Raw genomic sequence first — 9,158 nt, forward strand, 5'->3', positions numbered from 1 at the left:
ACCCTGTCTTCTTTCTTATTATACCCCATTTCCAAACCAGTTGTCAAGTCTTTTCAATTTGACTTTTACTACATCTCTTGTATCCTTTGCACCCCATCACTTCTCCAGCCTCTCTACTTTTCCCTGGCAGTCTCTCTCCCAGATGCCAAAATAACACTTCTAAAGTATGTTGCTCCTTTGTACCCCACGATTTCCACTGACTCTCTAGTACTTCTAGGTTAAAAAAAACCAAACACCTCATCCTGGCATCTAAAGTCCTTCACAGTTTGGCTCCAGCCAGCCTTTCCAGACTTATCTTACGTTGTTTCCCTTTCCATCTCTTCATCCAGGGGAATTGCTTTCCCCCCCACTATTCCCCAAACTTGGCATCTTATCTCTCATCTCTATGCCCTTCATAGGCTATCTGTTCACCGTGCTTGAAATGCCCTCCTTCCTCACCTGTGCCTCCTAGAATCCTAAGGGCTTCTTCCAAGGCTCACTTCCATGCTGCCTTGTGTAGTACATTTTCTGATGTGCCCCCCCCCCCATTAGTGTTCTCTCCATCCTTAATGATCCTGCCTTTATTTACCAGTTTTAAGTACTCTATGAGCACCTGAAGAGTAGGGATCAATTTTTGGTTTTGCTTTTGCATCCCCATTGTCTTGCACATAGCGGGCAATTAGTGTTTATTGTGTAAGAAAAAAATACTGATTTTGGAGTCATAGGACCTGGATTTGAAACCTACTTCTCTCCCTTATAGCCAGTAAGACCTTGGTCAATTCATTTAATCTCTCTGGACTTCAGTATCCTCCTCTGTAAAAGGAGGGAACCTCTTAGGTCTCAGGCCGCCAAAGTTAGGATCCTATGAGTTGTATGAGGCGTTTTAACCTGGCTTGTCATCATCACAAGAGCCAGCAGAGGGAGGCAGAGTCAGGGCTGACCAAGGTCTACTTCTAGTCCTTGAGAGAATCTTCTGAGAGTTAGTTTCCAGTCTGGCCAGGAAAGGCAAGTTTACTAGCCTGGGTGGTGGCGGTGGTGGTCTGGAGTGTCTGGACGAGTCCCAAGGAAGACAGAAGGGAAGTAAAACATCAGATTTGAGGTTTGGATGAGTGTGGCTAAATCCCACATTCCAAATCCTCCTTAATCTTTCTGACTTCCCTCTGAGACTACCTCCAATTGATTTCTATACGGCTTATTTTCAAAGAGTTGTTCACTTGCTGTCTCTCTCATTTGACTACGACTCCATATGACTCCTTAGAAGCTAGGTCTGTTTTTTGTCTTTCTTTGTACCTCCAGGGCTTAGCACAGAGCTGGGTGCATAGTAGGTGCTCCATAAATGCTAGTTAACTGACTGCCAATAGAGCAGCAAATGTGGAGTCACATCTCTGGAGCTGAATGGGACTTTAGACGTCATCTAGTCCAATCTCCTTTTTACTTATGGGAAAACGGAGGCCCAGTGATGAGGAATGACTTGTCCGATCAATGGCAGAACTGGGATTTTTAACTCAGGCCCTCTGATTACAATCTAGGGCTCTCCACTGTCCCCACTGCCTCTAAGACTCAAGTTCAAATACAGACCATTTTTTGTTTGTTTGGTTTTTGTTGATTAACTGTATGACCTTAGGTAGCTCCCCTCCCCCCCCTCTCTCATTTGTCTTTCCCAGATCTCATTTCCATGATCTCATGAAATTACCAAGAAGACAGTAAGCATGATATCACAAAAAGAGCCCTAGACTTGTGGTTAGGGGAGACCTGGGTTTGAATCCTTCCTCTGACTCTCATTAGAATTGTGACAGTGGGTAAGTCATTTAACCCTTCTGAGACTCATTTTCCTAATCAGCAAAATGGAGATAATAATACCTGTGATATTACTATCCTATCCCCAGGAGACCATTGTGATGGTTAAGAGAGAATGGGTGAAAGCAAAATAAATGTCATCAAACAAACAAATAGACAAAAGACTAATTTAAGTAGGACGAAACAGGAACGGCCCATTTTCCATCCTGTATGGGAATCAACAGCAACTGGTAGAGTGGGTCACTGCTGAAATAAGCATGAGAACATATTTGTAAAACACTTAAGCTTAGCCTAGTGCCTGGCACATAGAAAGTTCTATTATTATAAACTCTTATTGCCTATTGCTTCCACCTGTCTAGCATTATGCCCTTAAAAGAACCTGCAGCTTTTTAATCCTGATATCCTGAGTCCCAACAGCCAAGCTCCAATTAGGAGAGTTAATCAAGCAGAGTATAGCCTTGTTTTCAAGATCAGCCTGGAGCAGAGACTCATTTTCATGTCCTAGGAGAGGACAACTCTTGAAGGATTCCTGAAATTGCAGGTAGTTCATAGGTTTTCCTATCCCCTGGGATTTGAGGTATCAATTACCAGGGCATGGTTGGGTGGAGAAGGGACATTCTTTGCATTTCTACAGCATTTAATGCATGCGCTTCCTTGTCCATAGTAGGCAACTGATAGATGTTTATATTAGCAAAAATCAATCAATAAGTGGAAATATAAACATTGTCCAATCCCAGTATCATCCTACTTGAGATTTTTAGTCATTGAGAAGATTTCATGGATTATGTGATTTTTTTAGTTAGAAGGGATTTTAGAGATGAACTAGCCCCCTCTACAACCTTGCCGATCTCATCTACCCTGTTCCACTTCTATAATCTTGATCAATATCATCCTTGCCATTTGCTTGGAATAGACGGTTTTCACATTTCTGCTTGTTGAAACCTTTCTCTTCTTCTAAGACCCAGTTCTGCTATCATCAATTCCTTGAAGCTTTCCCTTACTTGCCCAGCAGGAAAGGGTCCCCATCACTCCCTTAACTTCTCATTTCTCTCTGTTTAACCTCTCTTAGTATCTTATTTCATCATCATTTTCATTACAGTTATTTATAGGCATGTCTTATAAGGTTCCTGGCCTCAAGGAGATTACTCTCCATTAGGTGTATATATAATTTTTTGTTTTTATATCCCTAGTAAGCAGAGTCTAATAGGTACTTAATAATTTTTGAGTTGAGGGCATTAGACTAGGATCACTTCAATTTATTTTACAGTTGAAGATATGGTGGCCCAGATAAGTGGAAAGCCCAAAGGCACACAGTTTGTCAGGGCTCTAAGGTCATTGATAATCAGCGCCCTTGTAACCTTTGAAAAAAGAACACCTGAGGGCATATGGAAGGGCTCATAAGGCTTTATCAAGGCTGTAGATGTCACAGAATTCATGAAACATTCACTACTACCCAGTTCTTTGGTGTATTATGTTCCTAAGGTCTCAAGCCGCTTTCAGCTCAGCCCAGCATGTAAGAATTTCTCTGGGGACACACAGAATGGGAACAGGAACAAAAATAACCTCGAGGGAAAGGTAGTCAGGTAACCAAAGTACTGCCATTGCACAAAGAGGTCTCATCTGGTACTCTTGGTCACCTTCTTCGTCAGACAGGCACTTCAACCACCCCTATATAACGGACCAGTCTAAATACTAGAGGTTTGACTCTTCCTACATTTCTATGTGGTTTAGAGGTAGCCTCAGAGAAGTAGAGGAGCTGGTTCCCTTTTTTAGAGATGTTGAAAGCTGCTTTTGCCTTCTTGCCCCCACCCCCCTCCCCAAATCATCTTCCCAACCTTCCTTATTGGGTATCATAGTGGCTGAGCTGGGCATAGAATCCAAGGCTCTGATTCATTATACACCCTGCTACTGCCTCCTCTTTCAAGAAAACAGCCACATCTGATGACTTCAGCCACAAATGAAAAACACAACGGAGGAGGGTAAGAGCCTTGCATGCTGATGCTGGCATGCCACACATCTTAAGCAAAGTCCCAAATAACAACAAAGGCACCTGCTCTGACTTCATGGCCCTAATTTTAAAATGTGCTATATTGTTTGGGCATTATTAATTAAGGGAAGGACTAATTTGTTTAATGGTACAATCATGGAGGGAATGCAGTTTAAATGTTAATCGTTTTTTTAACTTCACATTATGTGATCCGTTAACATTAATATTTAATTTAATGCAGTCAAAAGATTAATGCCCATGTTTATTTCTTAAAAAAGGGAAGAATGCTTCAGGGTAGCATTCAGCTCAATTTTGCTTTCGAGAGGGGGAAAAATCCACATACACATCACAACCAGAAAGGAAGAAATGTATTCATGTTATAAAAATACAAAGATTCTCTCCCCTGCTTACTTCCCCCAGTCCCTTTCTTGATTCCTAAAAATAAGCCACAGGGTTCTAATGGGGACACTGATTAAATATTCGGCTTCGTAATTTATGCCCAAGTGAATCCCAACAGGAATCAAGGGCTCTGGAAATCTGCTCTGAAATCATTCTCCTGAATGACATTGCCGAGCTGGTCTGCAAGGATGTTGTCAATAATGCATTACCCCAAATCTGTTTGAAATAAGGCAAGGAAATTAGACGATATTCATGGGAACCTGAAAGAATTATCAGTAAACAAATTTAATCAACTTGATGTTATGCATACCACTCAACCTCTTATTATCTGATCATCTAGCTTTAGAACACTATGGGGAATTGGATGACGATGATGCCACACACTACGAAAGATGAGGCTGTGTGCAGGAGTACTGCTGGAGCCCAGCCCGGGGGTCCCTTAATTTCCACTCCTCTGCTGTGGTTCATTTGCATCTGCTCTTTTGTGCTTGCCAGGGAACTCAGAGCCCTGGCTGATTCCCCTCTCCCCATAGCCAGAGCCTTGTATATAAAAGCTAGCCCCTGCTCCCTTTGGTCCGTCTTGCCTCAAAAATCAAATGGGGAATGGTTCCAGAGACTGAAGCCCATAGGGGGGAAGAGGAAGCAGGTCTACGGGGTGGGAGCTTCCACTTTCCACAATAAGAGTTAAACAATAGTAATGTAGGGCCTAGGACGTTTATTGTACTGTTATTTAGTATTGTTGTTAAACATGATAGTGCTGGTGGTCTGGGTTGCTCCTTTGGCAAAACCAAATTAAGGTGAGATGTGATTGCGGGTTAGAGTTATAAAGACATTGTTTATATCCTTAGATGTCTATGATAGTGCTTTGTACATAGTAGGAAGCTTGATAGATGGTTGTGGAAGGGAATGAGAGAGGAAAGAAAAAGGGAGAAGGGAAAGAAGGAAAGAATGGAGGGAAGAGAGGAGGAAAAGAAGGAACAAGGGTGGTAAGGAAGCAAAGAAGAGAGTGAAGGCTTGACCTGTAATTGAATTGTTAGTGGGATTTGGATAGATGTGTTAGCAGAAGGCAGTGTAGATAGAAAATGCGTCATAAACAAAGGCCTTGATATGGTAAATACTATATTTAGGAAGTCATTTTGCAGGCTAGTCAGTCAATCAGTAAACATTTATTAAGAGTCTACTATGTGGGCAGCTAGTGCACAGAGCACTGGACTTGGAGTCAGGAAGACTCATTTTTTCGAGTTCAAATCCAGCCTCAGACACTTACTAGCTGTGTGACCCTGAGCAAGTCACTTAACCCTGTTTGCCTCAGTTTCCTCATATGTAAAATGACCTGCAGAAGGAAATAGCAAGACACTCCAGCATGATTGCCAAGAAAACCCCAAATAGGCTCACAAAGAGTTGAATTGAACAACTGAACTATATACTAAGCTCTGACAGTACAAAGAAGAACAAAAGAGTCCCTGCACTTGAGGAGCTTACAATCTAATGGGGGAGATGATAGGCAAACAACTCTGTATCAACAAATTACATACAAGGTAAATAAATAATCAAAAGAGGGAAGATGCTAGAATTAAGAGAGATTAGGAGAGGTTGCTTTTAGAAGGTGGTCTGGTTGGAGTGACTGTATAAGAATAGAGAAATATGAAAGGCTGCTTTTCTTCAGGCCGTCGCAAAGTCCAGGGCTTGATAGTTGCCCATCAGTGCCCCCAGAATCAATCGGGGACCTAGTTATAGGCCAAGCAGCAGCCAAGATGAAGAGAATTTTCACAGTTCTGGAAGAAAAATTTTCAGATGCAACTGAAAAAAGGCGGGGGAGGGAGGGGAGAGCAATAAAGAGACAGAGGAAGGAAGCAATTGGGGGCAGGAAGAGAAGGGCTTGGCCACAGGTGTACTTGACCATTAATCCTTTGTATTTTTCAAGATCCTTCTCTATTTGCTTGCTTTTTTTTCTTTTTGGAGGGGGGAAGGCAGGGCAATTGGGATTAAGTGACTTGCTCAAGGTCACACAGCTAGTAAGTGCTAAGTGTCTGAGGCCACATTTGAACTTAGGTCCTCCTGACTCCAGGGACGGTGCTTTATTCACTGCGCCACCTAGCTGCCCCTTCGATGGCTAGTTTTATAGTGAGTACATTCTGTCCTTCTGTCTCAGAACCAGGACTGCTACATCTGCCCCTCATGCTTCAAAGGTTCTCTTTTCTCTACTACGAACAGCTGGACCCCCACCCCACCCCCTCAGTGTGTTTTCCCCATTGTTAAGTGCCAGAAGGCAGCTTCCCAGTTTAATTTAACCACTTACCATTGGGCATCTTTTTTTTTTTTTTCCCAAGAACAAGGGCCAGCGAAGCCCGTTTATTAAATAAATAAAAAAAGTCCTGCTGCTGCAGCTGCTCTGCGGGGGGCGCGCCTCCTACATCTCCGTCTGGCCACTTCTGCTTCGGCCCGGCCCCTTCGAGGATTGGTCCGCCCCTACGCGTCCAGGTCGAAGTCGTCGCGCTCGTTGCCGTAGTTGGGCACGTGCTGCTTGATCTTGGACGAGTCCACCCAGGTGATTAAGTCCTCCATGGCGCGCGTGGTCTGTGACGACGTGCAGGCCCACGCGAACGTGGCCCTGCTCCACGAAGGCCACAGCAGCGCGCAGGTGCTGCGGCATGCGCCGACAGAAGCTCGAGGCTGTAACGGTGTCGCAGAGCTGCAGCGAGGACTGCGTGGGCACGAGCCCCACGGCGTAGAGCTTGCCCAGCAGCGCGGCGGAGGCGCGCACACGGAACGGGTCGCGCTGGGGCAGGTCGCGCACGGCGTGGCTCAGCCCGTTGTAGCGAGTGTAGTCCTCGCGCCGCTGCACGCGCAGCTCGTGGTCCATGGCCTCCCAGTTCAGGAAGGCCACCTTCTTCAGGAGCTTCTGCTCGTGGAACTTAAGCTTGCGCGCCATGATGGCGGCTGCGGCCGGTGTTGCGGCGGCGGCAGAGCGAGAGCAGGGGCCACTGAACTGGACCTGCACCGATGCTGAGCTCCATTGGGCATCTTCTACAAAAGGTATTTACTTCCAAGATACGGTAAGATCAGAAGCACGAACATTTCTTCTAGTACGCCAAGACCATACTATACCTGCCAACATTGTTTTCATGTTGTCTCCTCCATTAGACGGTAATCTCCTTGAAACCAGGGACTATCTTTTGCCTTGCTTTGTTACCCCCAGCACTTAGCACACTGCCAAGCACGTGAGAAGATATTGACACCATTTTGGTTTCTGGTGAGACGAGTCTGGGATGTGATTGGGAAGTAAAGACTAGAGGAATTGAGGAAGTAGAAGAAAGTAAGGGAAGTGTTGGGTCAGAATATAAGAATAAAAGATAAAGATGAAGTTTTGAAGAGCTTTAGTCAAAGTCCACTGGGAAAAACAGAGACAGGTCTTATAAAATTTCCTTATTTGCAAACTTGCTAGGTTCTTTGGTACATTCTACTTGGGCAAGGTCACAAAATATTATTGGTCCCCTGAAAGAATTTGCTAAATATTGTGAAATTCTAGAATAATGAATTAGTTTATTCAGAAAATGGGACCTGGTCCTTCTTCTATCACAAACACTGCTAAAAGACAGGGGAGACTTCTAAGCTTGTTTATAATATAGAAGTGATTTATATGATGATTTGTAATTATGAAAATTACAAAATTATATCTGGAATAATATATATTGAAGGTACATTTTGAGTCAATTTAGTCTCAGATTCAAGTCTTAAAGATTAATTTTTGTTTTAGGGATGAATTTACAATACCTCAAGAAATGGATATCTATTAGTCTGGAACCTTACAGTTCTCTTGGGTTTTGAGTAAACTATCATATATTCACCATCTAGGTGGAATTCTAGAATGTGATTATTTTCTTAATTTCTAATGATTGATTTTCATATTAGGAGTTTAAACTTGAGAAAAAAAGAAAGAAAAGAAGAAGAAAAGAACTTTGAGTGAATTTTTTTTGAAAGGCCTGGTAAAATTTTCATTGTTAACTAATAATGGAATAGGACGAGAGAAGTAATAATAACAGTATCTAGCCCAAAGCTATGATTAGTGAAACTTACTATTTGAGATAAAATCTCTTGGGACTGTAATTTGATGTTGTACTGAGTTTTGAATTCAGATATAAGTATCTGAATTGTCATTGTCAGTAATTGACCATTTGAGGGAAATATCATTAGCTCAATATGATCTGAGAACTACTACAAGTGGATATGTGTGTTTGGGAAGGTTGAGAGGACAACCTTGTGTAGGTGAAGGTAGGAGCCTTTAGACTCAGCTTCCCCATTGTGTTATATCCCTTTTGAACAGGAATGTTTCCCACCTGGTTAATCCTGAGTTTGACTATACTACCCTGTGAACAATGTGAAACTTTTCTGTATGATTGACTTCCAAAAAATTAACTAGGACTTGACTGAAATCAGAAGAAACTAAGGATGCTTTATTCTGTTATACCTATGTTAAGTCATTCTGTGGCTATAAGCCTAGGCCTGGAGGGACAGTCTTGATGTTACAACCATGTTCCTCCTCCTTGATTCAAATAGGAAATGTGTGTTTTGAGGGACAGAGATACTTTGGTCCCATCCACCAACACTGGCAGATGGTTGATCCAGTGAGAGTGGTGGTGGTGGGGAAGGTGATGGCATCATGAGATGGGTGTAGCATAGATTCTCAAGGGAAGCAGTGACCTTTTCAATCACATCCAGCACTGGAACAAAAAAATATGCCTTGCCCTCCTCCCCATTCCATCATCATCATCAGTCATCAATAATAACCATCATTCCACTATATTTGAAAAATATTATATAGTTTACAAAATCACTTCCACACACATGATCTCATTTGATCCTTAATCCTGGAGTGTCCCTCAGGGATCTGTGTTTGAACTTGTGATTTCTCATCTTTACCAATGACTTACATAAAAGGCATAAATGACATTCTTATCATCAGATCTGAGGAAGACACAAACTGGGAGGGATAGTT

General features: G+C 42.8%; 1 pseudogene; it reads right to left on the reverse strand.

Annotated features, from left to right (window-relative positions):
- Window positions 1–6,574: 6,574 nt before the first annotated feature.
- LOC138146475 (U3 small nucleolar ribonucleoprotein protein IMP3-like) lies at window positions 6,575–7,094 on the reverse strand (annotated as a pseudogene).
- Window positions 7,095–9,158: the final 2,064 nt, after the last annotated feature.

Source organism: Petaurus breviceps, unplaced genomic scaffold (genome assembly GCF_028583685.1).
Source record: "Petaurus breviceps papuanus isolate PSGF00001 unplaced genomic scaffold, PetGlider_PUasm1.0 90762, whole genome shotgun sequence".
In the NCBI taxonomy this organism is placed as follows: domain Eukaryota; kingdom Metazoa; phylum Chordata; class Mammalia; order Diprotodontia; family Petauridae; genus Petaurus; species Petaurus breviceps.